We start from the raw sequence: 18490 nt of genomic DNA, 5'->3' as shown, positions 1-18490 counted from the left end.
ATGGCATTGTGATTCAAGAAGATGCTTGATATGATTTCAATCTTCTTAGACTTGCCTTGTGCCCTAACGTGGTTTATTTTTGATAATGTTCCATGTGCACTTGAGAAGAATGTGTATTCTGCTGCTTTGGGGTGAAATGTTCTGTAAATGTCAATTAAATCCATTAGGTCTAGTGAGTCATTTAAGGTTTGTGTTTCCCTGTTGATTTTTTGTCTTGATGATCTGTCCAATGCTGACAGTGGGGTTTTAAAGTCCCCCACTATGATTATGTTGCTGTCAATCTCCCCCTTAAATTCCCCCAAGAAATTTTTTATATATTTAGGTGCTCCTATATTGGGTGCATAAATGTTCATAAGGGTTATTTCCTCCTGTTGGATTGATCCCTTTTGTATTATGTAGTGACCATCTTTGTCTCTTGTTATGGTCTTTATTTTGAAGTTTATTTTGTCGGAAATAAGAATTGCTACTCCAGCTTTCTTTTCCTTTCCATTTGCATGGAATATTTTACTCCATCCCTTCACTTTTAGCCTGTGTGAGTCTTTTGCTCTCAGATGGGTCTCTTGTAGACAGCATATGTTTGGGTCCTGTTTTCTTATCCATTCAGCTACCCTATGTCTTTTGATTGGGCCATTTATTCCATTTACATTTAAGGTTACTATTGATATAAACTTATTTAATGTGATTTTCCCATTTATGCTGATGTACCTTTCTCTCACTATTCCTTCTTTTTCTTAGAGCAGTCCTTTTAGCATTTCTTGCAATGCTGGTTTGGTGGTACTGAACTCCTTTAGCCTTCTTTTGTCTCGGAAGCTCTTTATTTCACCCTCAGTTTTATATGATAGCCTTGCTGGATAAAGCAATCTTGGTTGCATGCTCTTGCTTTTCATTACTTGGAGAATTTCATTCCACTCCCTTCTGGCCTGAAGAGTTTCTGTTGAGAAATCAGCTGTTAGCCTTATGGGGTTCCCTTGTAGGTCACTGCTTGTGTCTCTCTTGCAGCCCTTAATATTTTCTCTTCTTCTTTGCCATTTTAATTATGATATGTTTTGGAGTGGGTGTCTTTGGGTCCCTCTTGTTTGGAACCCTCTGTACTTCCTGAACTTGTGTGGCTTTCTCCTTTGCCAGCCTGGGGAAGTTTTCTATGATTATTTCCTCCACCAAGTTCTCTATCCCTTGCTCTCTTTCCTCCCCCTTTTTCTTTCTTATAATGTGAATATTGTTTCACTGCATGTTGTCCCCAAGCTCCCTTAGACTGTCCTCATGCTTTTTTAGTGTTTTTTCTTTTTTCTTTTCTGATTGAGTGATTTTTTCTACCTGGTCTTCTAAGTCACTTATTCTATCCTCTGCTTCATTGAGCCTCATTTTAATTCCTTCCAGTGCATTCTTAATATCAGATACAGCATTCTTTATCTCTGTCTGAGTTTTGTTTATGGTATATATCTCTTTTTTCATGTTTTCTCTAAGTTCCTCGATCTTATCATCTAGTGTCTTCTCAAGTTCCTTGAACATCATAATCAATACTCTGAACTCTGTTTCTGATAACTTGCTTAACTCCATCTCATCAAAGTTTTTTTGTGGCGATTTTTCCTTTTCTTTAATTTGGGGGTTGTTTCTTTGTCTCCCCTTTTTGGTAATTCTTAGTGTTTGTATCTATACATTATGTATATTTGCTGTCTCCCAGTCTTGTGGGATAGGATTTTGTCTTGTGGGTCCCGTGGAGCCCAGAAGTGTGTTTTTCTTATATGTCTGAGCTCTTTGCTTTAGGCGTGTCCCTCTTGTGGGTGTCCCTTTTGTGTTTTCTTTATGTTCTCCTGTTGTGGTTGGGTCTAGATTGTCTTTGATCAGTCCTTGGGAGGACCGTCCTCTTAGGTTGGCTAACTGTGTCTCAGCCCCAACCTTGTTGTGTAAGTTATTGTACAGGTGCTGGCAAGGCAAGACAATGTACAACTAAACTTCCAGGAAACAATACATATCTTACAATATATCTTGATAGTCACAATGAAAACAACCTACATGAAAACAGAACTGGGAGAGTGAAGGAGAACACACACACACACACACACACACACAAAAGCTTAAGAAAAAAGATAGAAAGAAAAGTAACGCTTAGAGAGAGAGAGTGGTATATTGTTGTTAATAGTGATGAAAATTTAGAATATATTAATAAACTAAAATGTAAAAAAAAAATAGAGAAGCTACTGGGAGATAACAGAAGCAAAGAAAAGATTCTGAAAGAAGGGCCAGCAAAAAATTAAGGGAGAGAATAAGAATAGGATAATAGTTGAAAATGAGAAAACAAAAATACAGTAAAGAGAATAAGAGAAACTAACCATCGAACAAAAAGGCAGGAAGATAGAAAGGAAGATAACAAAAGAATGAAAGAAAAGTAGAAAAAGAAAAAGAAAAAAGTTATGCCAATGGATCGAGAGGAGAGAGAGAGATATAGCCCAGGAAGGGTGGGAGTCCAGTAAGAGATTTGGGGGAAACTATAGAGGAAAGCAGTAAACCTGGTTATAATGATAAAGTCCCAGTCTTTACGCCGGGATGTCAAAAAAGTCTTGATAGTAGAAGCAAGTATAAAACAAAACAAAGCAAATAAACAAAACAAAATGGAAAACAAGCTAAGCAAGACAAAATTCTCTTATAAAAAAGAGAAAAACATTTAGTTAAAAAATGTTTTTTTTAAATAATAATTTTTTTAATTATTATAAAATTTTAAAAAGAAAAAACAAATTTTTTCCCCTTTCCCTTTTTCCTAAGGAAAAAAGAAAAAAACAAACAAACACACATACAAAAAAACAAACAAAACAAAACAAAACAAAAACAAAACAGCAGAAGAAAAAAGACAGTCAATCAGGTGAGTTTCTTTTGGGTAGCTTATGTTGTTTGAGGCTCAGTGTTTTGTATGCTGAGTTCAGTTCTCCTGGGAGGTGTTTGTGTATCAGCCAATGTGAGGAGCCATCTAGGTTTGGCTCTGGTGTCCTTAGGTACATGGTTGATCTGAGGCTCTCTGTGGACCACCTCCTCTTGTCAACTATTTTGCAACCTTGTAGTTTCCTGGTATTACTCCAGAGTCTTCTGTAGAGTCTTTAGGGTGCAGGATGGCAAGTGTAGCTCAGGGTATCACTCCCCTTACTTTGAGGTTTCACTGTCAGGCACTCACTCTGCGGGAGTTAGACTCTGCTCCACAGCCAGCTCCTCAGTCCCTACACTTTCCTCTGATTCTAGTTCCCCACGCACTGGCCTGCTGCAGTTTCAGATTGATTTCAGCCTGTTGCCTTTTCTGTATGGGCTGTTTCAGCAGCCTGGGCTCAGTGGGTTCGATAAAAAAACATTCTGGTGAGCCCTTTGCCTGCCCAGCCCCCAGCAGTGGTCTTCAGATTTTCCTCTAGTTCCCAAACAGTCCCTGAGAGTCTTATTCTTGTAATGTCCTCCTGTGAGCTGTTCTCCCTTCCCCCTCAGGACTGTGCCCTGTGGGAGTGTCTGGGGCTTCAGTGAGCTGGACTAGCCTCTTTTCTGTTGGGGGTGTTGCTCTTGGCAGCAGGAAAGGCAGGTGGGCTCCTCCCCTCCCTTCCCATCTCTGGTTGGCTGGTCATACCAGGCCCACCCCTCAGGCTATCTACTGTGTAAACCCCAATACCTGCCTCCGTTGGTCTGTCCGTGTAGTGCACACTGGGAAGGTGGGAGCCAGTTCCAGGATGAAACTTACAAATGCACAAAGCAACACACAGTCAGAAAGTCCGCCCTGCAAGGTCTCGCCACCTCCGCGCCAAGGCACCCAGTGAGAGAGGACCCAATGTCAGCTCCACGCAGCTCCCCACGCTGCTGGTCTCAGCAAAGCTGGGGTGGCTTCACATGGCACCACAGAGTCTCTCAGTGCTAGTCACAGATCCCAGCCTCTCTGCACCAGGAGCTCAGGGCGGGAGGGCTCCTCCCCTCCCCTGTGCCATGCAGCTTCAGTGCTTTCTGGGGCTCAACACAATGCCTTACAGGGAGGCAGAGGGTCCCTGTGTGTGGCTGCTCAGCGCAGTCCTCTGGTCCCTTACCACTCGGGTGCCACAGACTTTGGGACACCCTTCCTTATGGTCGGCACCCCAAGCACTAGACACTGGTCGCAGCAGCCATGAGAAGCTTTGTTTCACTAGGAAGGCGCTGTCCACCATTAGAGGCTTTGTTTCCTAGGAAGTCGCTGTCCTCTCCTCCCCCACTCACCACTTCCCTGTGTCCCTCTGCACTGTGCGCTCTTTCCCCTCTCGTCCCTCTGGGTGTGAGATCCCTGCTTTTGGATGCCGGTCTGCACTCCCTGCACTCCAGAGGGGAGGGGTTTTGCAGCCTTCAAGCCTCTGGGCTTGGAGCCCAGCACAGGCTTCGGGTGGGACTCCCCCTCCTGTGCCCCCCCCCTTACTGGCTCTCTGCTGCTTCTCACAGTGCCACCATCTTCTCTAATACTTGTTTTGTGGTCAGGCAGAAATATTATATAATACTTCAGCCCCAAGGAGCTTATAAGCTGATGGATGCAAGAAAACGATAAATAAAATACCATAAGTTGACAGATGTATTTGAGGGGAGGAAATAGGATTGGAGATTGCCTTTGGATAAACTTTCTGAGAAAGCTCCTTAGATGATTTCATCTTGACCTATAATGTAAAGGTTCTCCAAAATTGAAGTAGTTCCTGGAATTCCAAACACTTGGAACCTGTGTATCCATATGCTTTAGTTCTTCTCCACTTTGTTTCCTGTTTCCATTTTGGCTCTTCTGAAGAAAATCACTCTGACCTTTAATGCAAATTGATGTCACCACAGATTTAGTTTCTCATCTCACCACTTTGCACCACTTGGCAATCCTTTCACTTTTTCTTGGTCAGTTCCTCTGGAATTCTTGTCAGCTATTATTCCAAACCTTATCCATTCTTAACGTTGACTAATGAATTCATCACCCACCCTTCAAACTCACTATCCAACTGATTACTTCATCACCTACCTTCCTTAAAAAAATTGAAACCAGCAGGCACTTTTCTCACCTACAATCTGCATCTGCTCCTATATTACATTTTAATCCCTTCAACCTCACAAAGGCTGTGCAAAATCAAATCTTTCATCTGAGCTTGTAATAATTGTCTCATCCAGACCGTCAGAGATCTTGCTCTATCACTTTTTCTTTCTGTCTTCTGACTCATTCCCCTCAGCCTATAAGCATACTCCAAGCTCTTCCACCCTTTAAAAAAACACTTTTATCCTGGAGCCTCTTCTAGATTTCTTTAAATGTCTCCTGTTGCCCTCTTGCATTACCTTATCACCAGAGGTTTCAAAAATGATTATCTATATTTACTGCTTCTATTCTTTCGTTCCCATTTACCTTTCAACCATTTAATAAGAATTTCGTTTGCACTTCTCCACTGAAATATCTTTTGTTAAGAGCACCAATTACTGACATATTTCTCAAATGAATTAACAAGGCACTTTTAAGCCTTTCTTATTAGACCTTACTGCCACATATGTTAATGGTGATTGCTTTGGTATGCTTGAAAATCTCTACTTACTTGAATTCCAGACTCATTCTACTTTTTCTATTCCTTCTGCTTTATCTTTTTTATTTATGAAACTTTTATGGATTCCTCTTCTTCTCCTTACCTATTAAATGTTTCCATTATCCCATGGTTCTTCTTATGGTCTATTTTTTTTGTTCTATACCCAGATGATTTTTAAATCTATACTGCTAGTTTAGACCTCTTTCATGATATCTAGATCAGTAAATTGAACTGCCCACTAGACATCCTCACCTGGATGCCCTCCAAGCAATTCAAATTCATTTTGTCCATAACTGAACTCATCATTTTCCCATGCTAATGTATTTTTCTTAGTTGTTAAGACTGAAAAAAAAAAAAAACACAAACCCTCACCAAAAATAGATCCTGTTATCATTACACAATAATCAATAATTTCATCTTCTCATAGAAATGGGTGAAATGACTAGATTATGACCATTTAATGTGAGTTATGTAAAGACTACTGTACCATTTCCTAAAAAATAGGCTGGATATATGCACCAAGGAGAAATAAGTTGTAACATTTGAATAGAAGCTCCATGAGGACAGAGATTTTTTTCTACTTTATTCACTTCTTTATCTATAGTGCTTAGAATAGTACCCTGCAAATACTAAGCCCTCAATAAATGAATTAATTTGTAGATTCCCTGCTTAAAGAACTTTTGTTTAGAAATTATGCTACATTATAGTTGAGGGAAGAATGCATCCTTTTTGTATCTGAAATGAGGAGGAAAGGAAATTGTAACTGCATTTCACTCAGACTTTCGCCCATAGAAAACAGAGAAAAAGGTTCAGGGGAGATAAAATCACCTCATCTATCACTTGAAACAGTCCTTAGACATTTGTAATCTACACTAAGAGAGTTTGGCCCCCACTAGCTGTTTTTTTATGCTGAGTAGTGTACACTTCAGAACTGTTGGAAGCATCTATTTTTATGCCATATGGTCTGGGAAAGAGAAAAGGCTGGTCTGCTATGAAAGATGAAGCAAACACATAGAAGAGATGCAGAGATGAGAGAGAGAGACACTCCAGATAGCAGTCCTTAGCTCCAGCTTATTCCTTTAAGTCCACCTGCCTTATTGTTCTTGGGTTTTATAAGATACTCTATCCTCACACTAAATTTCATTTGTTCAAGGTAGTTTAAATTGAATTTCTCTTCCTTGCAAACACACACACACAAAAACACCACATTGTTCTCTCATATCATGCTGTTTAACACTCCTGTGTCTTCCCTAACTCTTTCCAATTTAACTGGAAAAGTATAGCTCCCCCCACAACCATTTTGTCTGAGTAATTTCTATTTTAGCAGAGAAGGTAGAGCTCAAGTCTTCTAACTGCACCAAGAAGATCCCTGCCTTTTTCCCCTGCCTCATCCTCATTAAAAAAAAAAAAAAAAAAAAACTAAACTAAAAATACCCCAAAAAACCCAAATAACAAAAACAGTAGTATTGATATTATAGATGTGAACTCTGAGGGGGAAAAAGACACCTACTAAGAAGGGTTTCTGATGGCTAACTGGGCTCAAATTTTTAAAAACAGAGCTAGCAGTCATTTCTTTAGAGGGACTTCTCACCTTTTGCACTTCAGGGAGAAGCCTCTGCACTGAACTGCATGCTTGCACTGTGTTTCTTCCATCTGAGGCAGTCCTTATAAAGATTTCCTAGAATCCTGCCTAGCCAGTGTGGTTCAGTGAGTGAGTGTCAACCTATGAACCAGGAGGTCATCATTCCATTCCTTGTCAGAGCACATGCCTGGTTTGTGGAATCGATCCTCAGTGGGACAGCCAATCAATGACCCTCTCTTAGCATTGATGTTTCTATCTCTCTTTCTCCCTTCCTCTCCGAAAATCAATAAAAACATTAAAAAATATATATATATGTACGTAGAAAACCCTAAAGACTCCATCAAAGTACTACTAGATTTGATAAATGAATTTGGCAAGGTAGCTGGATACAAAATCAACATCTGGAAATCAATGGCATTCTTATACACCAACAATGAACTTTCAGAAAGAAAAACTAAAAAAAAATGCCATTTATCACTACGACCAAAAAAATAACAAACCTAGGAATAAACTTAACCAAGGATGTAAAAGACTTGTACTTGGAAAACTACAGGACACTGAAAAAAGAAATAGAAGATTTAAACAAGTGGAAGAATATACCATGGTCATGGACTGGAAGAATTAATATCATTAAAATGTCCATACTACCCAAAGCAATTTATAAATTCAATGCAATTCATATTAAAATACCAACAGCATATTTCACAGACCTAGAACAAACATTTCAAAAATTTATATGAAACCAAAAAAGACCCTGAATAGCTGCAGCCATCTTGAGAAAAAAGAACAGAGTGGTAGGGATCACATTACCAGACTTCAAACTGTATTACAAAGCCACTGTAATCAAAACAGCCTGGTACTGGTAGAAGAACAGGCATATAGATCAATGGAACAGAACAGAAACCCCAGAAATAGACCCACGCCATTATGGTCAGTTAATATTTCACAAAGGAGGAAGAGTATCCAATGAAGTAAAGACAGTCTCTTCAATAAGTGGTGCTGTGAAAATTGGACAGATACATGCAAAAAAATGAAACTAGACCACCAACTTTCACCATACACAAAAATAAACTCAAAATGGATGAAAGACTTAAATGTAAGTCATGAAACCATAAAAATCCTGGAAGAAAACATAGGCAGTAAAGTCATAGACATCCCACGTAGTGGAATTTTCACAGGTACATCTCCTAGGGCAAGAGAAACAAAAGAAAAAATAAACATATGGGACTACATCAAGCTAAAAAGCTTCTGCATAGTAAAAGAAAACAGTCTCAAAATACAAAGGAAATCCACGGTCTGGGAAAACATACTTTCCAAGGATTTACCTGATAAGGGGCTAATTTCCAAAGTGTACAAAGAACTCATATTACTCAGCAAGAGGAAGACAAACAACCCAATTAAGAAATGGGCAAAGGACCTGAATAGACAGTTCTCCAAAGAGGACATACAGATGGCCGAGAGACACATGAGAAAATGCTCAACGTCACTAATCATCAGAGAGATGCAAATTTAAACCAGAGTGAGGTATCACTACACACCTGTAAGAATGGCTTCCATCAAAAAATCAACAAATGACATGTGCTGTCGCGGATGTGGAGAAAGGGGAACCCTAGTTCACTGCTGGTGGGAATGCAGACTGTTGCAACCACTGTGGAAAACAGTGTGGAGGTTCCTCAAAAAATTGAAAATGTAGCTGCCTTTTGACCCAGTGATTCCACTCCTAGGAATGCATCCTAAGAATCCTGAAACACTAATCAGAAAGAATATATGTACCCCTATGTTCATAGCAGCACAGTTTACAGTAGCTAAGATCTGGAAACAGCTCAAGTGCCCATCAGTAGATGAGTAGATAAAAAAGCTGTGGGACATTTACACCATGGAATACTATGCAGCTGTAAAGCAGAAGACTCTCGTACCCTTTGGGACAGTATGGATGGACCTGGAGAAAATTATGCTAAGTGAAATAAGCCAGGCAGAGAAAGATAAACATCACATGATCTCGCTTATACATGGAATCTAAAGAACTTAATAAACTGATGAACAGAATAGATTCAATGACATGGAAGCATAGATGAGACTGACGAATGTCAGAGGGGTGGAGGAGGGCGGGTGGGTGGAGGGGGAGAGAGTAACCAAAGAATTGATATGCATATATGCACAACCCAAGGACATGAACAATGGTGGGGAGAGGGACTGGGGATGGGGATGGGACAGGGTCAAATGGGTCACTGGGGAGAAAAGGGGGCATCTGTAGTATTTTAAACAAAAATAAAATTTAAAAATTAAAAAAAATAAATAAAAATTTAAAAATAAATAAAGGTTTCTTGGAATCCTATTTCAACTAGTAAGACTGTGGCTTTCTCTATTCAATCAGAGCTGTAGCAGCTTCAAACAATCAGAGCAGCTCTATTCTGACCAATCAGGACAGTGTCTTTTGGACCAATCAAACAGTAAGGATTTGGTGTCCGCATTTATATGAAGACAGATCAATTATGAACCAGGGGCAGGGACTTCTGTCCATATGAACCAGCGCTCCTCTGTCTCAGAAAGCACACTTTCCACTGAAGACTGCACACTGAGGACTGCATTTCCCCTGCTAGAGCCCCTAAAATGTGTACCTGGAGTAGAGTGAAGCAAAGCAGACTTTCTCAAAGTGGAGCACAGTAAAGCTGCCTAGCTGAAGAGCAGCCAGGCCTGAGGGCCATCTGGCCCTGGAGCAACCTCACAGCTGGGCTATTTTCAAAGCCACACTGTAACACTATTAAGCTATTCCACAGCTGTGCCATTTTCACAGCCATGCTGTATCACTGTTGAGCTGTTTGCACTGAATAAAGTTTCCTTCTTTACTGTACCCCAAATTGGTGATTCCTGTTGGAGTTGAATTGGTGTCAACCATTGGTTGACATAGGTCAGATGACATGACTATGATTGGGTCAGATTTAATAGCAGGTGGGATCATTGCAAAAAAAGTTCCATGTCCATTCATGGCCTTTCTTTTCCTATTCCTCCTCTGTCTGTTGTGGATATTGTAAGAGAGCCAGAGACTACCTTATAGCATTTCCAGCTATGCTGTGATTCTCTTTTTCTCCTCTTCTCTCTCTCTATCTTTATTTCCCTCCCTTACTCTCCCTCCTTCCTCTTCCCTCTCACCTTCCCTTCCTCTCTTCCTCCCTCCCCCTATCTCCCCATGAATACTGGCATTAATTTAGATTCCTGTGCTTTGTGGCTGGCCAGAGAACAGTAAGATTTGGATTTAAACTTGGGAACAAAAGTGCCATTAGAGAACATCACTTAGGTTTTAAATGAGCCACATTACAACCACTTTCTCCCATCACTTTACAACAAGAAATATTTTGTGCGCCCCCCTATATTTAGTAATCACAGTTGCAGCTGGTATTAGGAGGAAAAGAGAGTCTATCCTGAAGTAAGAAATGCTTTGGTGAATGTAGACTGAAGAGATAACTGCACTTCTACTGAAGCTAGATTAGAAGGCAGAGTCCCACATGGAGAAAGGAAATTTCTCCTTATCGCCAGCTAAATAATGACCCTGTAGATAGAAAAAAATGTGGTGCACATGTTTTTAAGCACTGACCGGCAGGACAGTATCTTGCTCTTCCACACCCCCAAACCCACCTTGTCTCTGACTTGGAGCTAAATAATGGTATAGTCCTCTAAGACAAGTCACATGCTGCTGTGGCAGGAAAATTTAAATGGTAGAAGAAAATCTGTGTTGCTGATGGAAAACAATACTGCCATGAATCTATGTTTGGTTCCAATAGTAACAGCACAGGGCTAACAAATATTTGAGATTCCACAAGGCTTTTAGAAAATAAATATGGAAGTTCACTTGATCTCTTGAAAATTTTTCAGTTGAATTTTATTTGATAGGTTATAGACACTGAAGTATTAGTCCAAATTGACAGATGAGCTAAAAACAAGATTTTGGCTCTTGTTTTCTGTTCACCCTTTATCCTTGTTCCCCAAGCAATAAGGTTGGTAACAGTAACATGGGAACATTATTTTTGCTCAGGATTGTCATAAATTTGTCTTACATTTTATGAGTGAGGGACTGAAACTTGAGAAAAGTAAGACCCAAGAGAGACTTGAAGTTGTATGAATCCAACTTCGAAGGTGTTAGAAGAGTTACAATCCCAGTGCATGGAGCCAAATCTGTAGCTGCTGAAGGAAACAATACATCACCCTGGCATCTTCATGATACCTCCTCTGGCCAAAGTAAAGACACATAAGATATTAGGGAGAATGTCACGTTTGGCTTTTATTTCTACAAAAGAAGCAAGTTCCATATGGGATCTCTATCTTTGCAGAAACATAATCTTCGAGCGTTTTCATGTTGTTCAAATGGAACACAAATTGTTGATCTAATGTTACACTATCTAGACTATGCTACCACATTGTATTTATTGACCAAGTTTGGACAATTGTAGATAAGCATCATTTGAGATAGGAAATCAAATAGTGGGTAAATTTTTGGCTTGCTGTGCAGCTGTGGTCTTGGGAGATTATATTAAAAAATGATGTATTTCAGGGAGATGGTATCACAAAAGGAGGAACATACTTTCCATAATATTCTCATGGCTCTTCTTCCAAAAACTGAGTGATTACCATCTGAGCTGACCAGCATCTTTGCTCTTGAACCCAAAGAGTTAAGAGAGAATAAGTGTTCCAGGTTCCTCTACTCACATGAGAAAAATCTCTAACAGATGGTTTCTACACCTTTTCCTATTCTTCTTTTTATTCCCTCTTCCTAAACAGGATGGAACACCAAACTGATAAGTCATATGGCAAGACACTGCCTGGGTCACATTTACTGGTGAGCTGAGAAATGGGTACACTTAAACTAAAGATCAGGCAAGTTGGCATAGCCCTGTTCTCAGCTATTCCTCCTTTTATTCTGCCAAGATCATCAAAGTTCTTTCTTTTTACCTAAGGTTATGGATAAAATGGTGGTAATATTTTTATTCATGCTGAATTGGGGTGGTAGCAGCCTCTCTTAGGTCTGAAGCCTGTGCCATGCACAGGTTTTCCAAAACTCTGTCTTGGACATATTGGGCCCAGGTTCAACTAATAAAAACAGTGCTCTATTTACCACTTTCACTGTTCTTCTTTCAGGGAACAGTTGAGGAGTAAAATAAGGCAGAATTTGGGCATTTTGGAGATTCTAGCCAATACCAACATAATCTCTTCACACACCCCCATACTACTTATATTCTAACTTTGTTGTATCAAGTACCTATGGGATTATATACCCAGAAACTCTCTTTAAGAATTCTGCTCCCCTTGTCCTGTTCCTTCACCTCACCATCTACAAGGTTACAACAAGAGGTGTTGTATTATTACAACATATTCATAATCATTAAGCATAGTTGATTGAACCTGGGCTGACCACAGCATTTCAGGTGGACCTTTTCCCTGGGGTAAGAAAGCAGCACAAGCTACATTGGTCTCTTTTATTAGAAAAGCAGAAGCTTTCCTGGGAGCTCTTCCAAACTGATTCCCCTTCTGATTATTGGCTGAAAGCTGGGTGCATGGCCCCCATGACTTTAAGAAAACTGGAAAGTGAGTATACTGCCTAAGACCAGTAACATCACTTCCCAGAACAAATTTAAGACTCTGTTGGCAAGGGGAAAAGGGGAAATAAGTATCAGGAAAGCAATTAAAAAGGACTGCCACACTTATCTATTATCTATCTATCATCTATCTATCTATCTATCTATCTATCTATCTATCTATCTATCTATCTATCTGATCTATCATCTATTTATTTATGTATTTCAGAGAGAGGGGAAACACACACACACACACACACACACACACACACACACACACACACACATACACATTGATGTGACAGAGAAACATCGACCAGTTGCCTCTTGCACTCCCCCCAACTGACGAACCAACTCTCAACCTACGTACTAACCTTGACCAGGAATCAAACCCACAACATTTTGGTGTATGGGGCGATACTCTAACCAACTGAGCCACACTAGCTAGGGCACTAGTTTTCACTTACTTATAAGTATAATACAAAGACAAATTTTCTAAATATAAACTTAAGATCCTTGCAAAGAAAATGATCCATTTAAAAGGGGGAGCTCTTTGTTTAGTAGCATATCTTTTATGGGTTGAGTAGGCAAGCTAGTAGGGAGGAAGAGAAGTACAGAAGTGCTCTACATAATAAAGGAGGAAGTGTTGGAAACTATGGGAGCAATCTGGGGAAGAGGGGGATAAGAGAAGAGATGAGAGGAGGAGAAAGATGAAGGTCGTGGAAAGCCACATGGTTTGTGTCCTGAGCTTTCCCTGTTACATCCAAATTTTCAATAAAATATAGAACTCATGAGAGTATTTTGTGAATAGATTTTTTGTGAAAACTGGAGAAGGATTTAGCTCTATGTGTAAATTTTATTGAGCAAAACACAGAGAGCATGTGTAAATAGAGGAGCCCCAAGAAAGTAAGAAGGTATAAGCCTCACAGGTGAGCACAGAAATCATAAGGAGAGTCAGGAGTTCACATATCATGGAATGCAGTGACAAGAACCAAGTATTACAAGATGTCTGAGAAGTAAGGCAAGCCCAGCCAATATCTGAGTTATATGTGTTTCTTGTGCCCACTAAGTGATGAGATCCTTGAGAACTGGAATAACATATTGTTCATTGTTACATCCCAGGACTTAGCAAGACTCCCAGAACATAGTAGATAGTCTATAAATATTTCTTGAATTAAGTTGAACTGACATGTCCTATATTATAATCCTCAATACACTGATTTTAACTCTTTTAGTAAATTGGAATCTTCATTAAGAGTGCATCTGATTCACTTATCCAAAGAGGACATACAGATGTCCAATATATATATGAGAAAAATGTTCAACATCACTAATCATCAGAAAGATGCAAATTAAAACCACAATAATATATCACCTAACACCGGCTAGAATGGCTATCATCAATAAATCAACAAACAAAAGGTGCTGGTGAGGCTGTGGAGAAAAAGGAACTCTTGCACACTGTTGGTGGGAATGCAGACTGGTGCAGCCACTGTGGAAAACAGTATGGAGTAAAACAAGAATGGCCTTTTGACCCAGTTATTTCACTTCTGGGAATATATCCTAAAAAACACAAAACACTAATTTGAAAGAATATATGCACCCCTGTGTTCATAGCAGCATTATTTACAATAGCCAAGATCTGGAAACAGCCCGAGCGCCCAGAAATAGGTGAGTGGATAAAAAAGTAGTGGTACAGGATTCCAAAATGGCAGTGGATTGAGTGGAAGCTACACTGACACTCTCCCAGGACCAAACTGGAATTAGAACTAAAATATAAAAAAGCCATCTTGAATAATCAACTGAAGACTGGCTGGAGAGCACCCTCATAACCCAGGATGAAAAGCGGAGACCACACAGCAACTGTTAAGAAGTGCAGAGGAACAAAAGGACTGGCTGGGCTCCCACAGGCAGCAGTTGAAGGTCCGGAGGGATATCTCAGCTGTGGGGTGTTCCCACTGAGGACTCTGGGGTCTAAATCCCAAGCTGGGCTACCCAGCCTAGAGAACAAGACCTGAGAAAGGATACCACATAACATCTGGCTGTGAAAAGTAGCAAGGTTTCTGTTTGCCAGGTAGTGACAAGCAGGTAATGAGGGCACCCTCTTAAAGGACAAACACACAAAGTTTCATGTACAGGCACTCACCTTGGGATCCAGCAGAGAGAAGGAGGAGTGGACTAGAGCTGTGTGAGGAGAATCCAGGGTTGCAGGTTCTGGAGATGGAGCTCAGAGAACAGCCATCTGGATTCCTGTGCTGAGTTATTCCCCCATATAGCAGAGCATATCTTTCTCAGGCAGACATTTATCATCTAAGAAGCTTTGACCTGGGGAGGAAGCAATTGCCCCACCTCGTTGGAAAAACCTCCTTCCCCATCCTGTGAGGCTTCTATAGCTGAGACTCTTAAGAGACTGAATAACAATCAGCCACCCCACCTTGTGGAGTTTCTGCATCCTGAGGACCATTAAGAAAATGAATAACAATCAGCTTCTGAGTGCTTTGAGTCTTTGCTTGATTTGTTTCTGGACCCAGACTTGGAAGAGCAGACCTTGGTGGGCATCTTGGTCCTTTCTAAACCCACCCAGCCCCAGTAAAGGGAACCACTGGAGTGTGGAAAGCTTCAAACAAGGTACTCAATGCCAGTCACAAACAACTTCTGATATTGGCCTGTACCAGAGACCATCAAAAGACTGGGAGTCTAGCAGAACTACCTAATACATAGAAACAAATCCAAACAGGCAGCCCATATGGGGAGACAAAAAAACAAGCTCCAAATGGAAGAACAAGAGAATTCTCCAGAAGAAGAGCTAAATAAAATGGAGATAAGCAATAGCAATCTATCAGATATAAAGCTCAGAATACTGATCATAATGATACTCAAGAGCATGAGAAAAGAAATGGAAACTATGAAGGAAATTAAGAATGACATAGAAAAAACAAACAAACAAAACCCCCCAAAAACTGAATGGAATAAACAGTAGATTAAGGGAAGCTGAGGATCGGATCAACAAATTAGAAGACAGGGTAGAAAAAAAATCACTCAATCAGAGAACCAAAAAGAAAAAACAATTAAAAAACAGGAAGACAGTTTAAGGGAGCTGTGGAACAACATGAAACATAACAATATTTGCATCATAGGAGTACCAGAAGAGGTAGAAAATAAGCTAGGGTTAGAGAACCTATTTGAAGAAATAATGGCAGAAAACTTCCCTAACCTGGTAAAGGAAAAAGTCACACAAGTTCAGGAGGCACAGAGAGTTCCCAGCAGGAAGAACCCAAAGAAGCCCATGCCCAGACATATCATAATTAAAGTGCCAAAAATTCAAGACAAAGAGAGAATCTTAAAGGCAGCAAGAGAAAAGCAATCTGTTACCTACAAAGTAGCTCCTATAAGGCTGTCAGCTGATTTCTCATCAGAAACTCTAGAGGCTAGAAGGGAATGGCATGAAGTATTCAAGGAAATGAAGAGCAAGGATCTGAAACCAAGAATACTCTACCCAGCAAGGCTATCATTCAAAATAGATGGTGAAATAAAGAGCTTTCCAAACAAAACAAAACAAAAACCCAATAAAACAAAAACAACAACAACAAAAAAGCAAAAGAGTTAATCACCACCAAACCAGCACTGCAAGAAATGTCAAAGGGACTGCTGTAATAAGAAGTAGAAATAGAGAGAGAGAAACATAGGCAGAAAGAAATAAAATGGCAATAGATAAGTGCCTATCAACAATAATCTTAAATATAAATGGATTAAATGATCCAATCAAAAGACATAGGGTGGATAAATGGATAAGAAAACATGACACAAATATATGCTGTCTATAAGAGATGCACCTCAGAACAAAAGGCTCACGCACACTGGGGAGGAAAAAAAACAAAAACAAACAAGCAACTTTTGGAGGACTCTAAGGGAGAGATCCACAGCAATACAGTCATGGTAAGGGACTTTAACACCCCACTGACTTTACTGGGTAGATATTCCAGACAAAAACTCAACAAGGAAACAGTGACTTTAAATAACACACTAGATAAAATGGATTTAATTGACATTTACAGAACATTTCACCCAAAAGCTGCAGAATATACATTCTCCTTAAGTGCAGATGGGACATTCTCAAAGATAGACGACATGTTAGAACACAAAACAAGTCTCTACAAGATCAAGAATCTTCATATCAAGAATCTTGTCAGAGATTTACACCTTTGAATATTATGCAGCTATCAAAAAGAAGCATCCCTTAATCTTTGAGAGAGCAAGGTAAGACCTGGAGAGTATTATGCTAAGTGAAATTAGCCAGTCAGTGAAAGACATGTATCACATGATCTTATTCACATGTGGAATCTAATAAACAAAATAGATCCAGAGGCATAGAAGCATGGAACATACTGACAAATCTCAGAGGGAAGGCAGGGGTGGGCAGGTGGGTGAGGAGAGATTAACCTAAGAACTTATATGCATATATGCATAGCCCATGGACACAGACAATAGTGTGGTGAAGGCCTAGAGGGGTTGGGGTGCAGTTTGTAGGGGAATCAACTGGGGTAAAAGGGAGACATTCGTAATACTTTCAACAACAAAGATAAATTAAAACATAAAAAAAATAATAATGAAGAAAAAGTGTTGGCAAGGAGGTGGAAAAAGGGGAACCTTCATGCACTGTTGTGGGAATGCAGACTGGTGCAGCCACTGTGGAAAATATTATTGTATTTCCTCAAAAAATGGAAAACAGAACTGCCTTATGATCCAGCAATTCCATTTCTGGGAGTATGTCCTAAAAATCCTAAAACACTAATTTGAAAGAATACATGCACTCCTCTGTTCATTGCAGTGTTACTTACAATAGCCAAGATCTGGAAATAGCCCAAGTGCTCATCATTAAATGAGGGGATAAAAAAGTAGTGGTACGTTTACAGAATGGAATAATACTCAGCTGTAAAAAAAAAAGAAAGTAAGGAAATCTTACATTTTGCGACAGAATGGATGGGCCTGGAGGTTATTATGCTAAGTGAAACAAGCTAGTTAGAGAATGATAAGTACCATATGATTTCACTCATATGTGGAATCTAATGAACAAACTGAACTAACAAGCAAAATAGAGATAGACTCATAGATAGACAGCTGGCTGACAGCTGTTGGGGGAGAGGAAACTAGGTGGCGCAAGGAGATATTGAGCAAGAAAGAAAAAAAGAGAAAGAACTCATTGGCATGGACAAAAGTGTGGTGACTGTAGTGGGGAGGGGGTTGGATGTAGAAGAGGGTATACATGGAATAAATAGTGGTGGGGAAAATAAAATAAAGAAGACAAGATTTAACAAGGACGTGTAGAAAAGAGAACATTTGTACACTGTTAGATATAATGCAAATTGGTTCATTCACTGTGAAAAGCAGTATGGAAGTTCCTCAAATATTAAAAATAGACCTACTATAAGACTTAGTAATTTCACTCTTGAGTATATACCTAAAGGCATAAAAATAAGAGTTCAAAGATATATATATGCACTCCCATGTTTACTACCACATTTTTTATAATAGCCAAAATATGAAAACAAGCTAAGAGTCTGTCAACAAATGAATGGATAAAGAAGTGTGAAAGCCATGAGACAAGAAAGGCCTGCCATTTGAGAAGACATTGATGGATTTTCAGGACATTATACTAAAGTGAGATAAATCAGACAACAAAAGACAAGTACTATATTAAATAACTTAAACTTGGAATCTAAAACAGCAGAATATGTAGAAACAGAAAGTAGAGTGTTGGTTACCAGGGGCTTTGGGGTGGGGGGAATTGAGGAGATGTTATTTGAGGGTACAAA

Source organism: Miniopterus schreibersii (genome assembly GCF_964146895.1).
Source record: "Miniopterus schreibersii genome assembly, chromosome: X".
Taxonomy (NCBI): domain Eukaryota; kingdom Metazoa; phylum Chordata; class Mammalia; order Chiroptera; family Miniopteridae; genus Miniopterus; species Miniopterus schreibersii.
Note: the sequence above shows the minus strand (reverse complement) of the source record.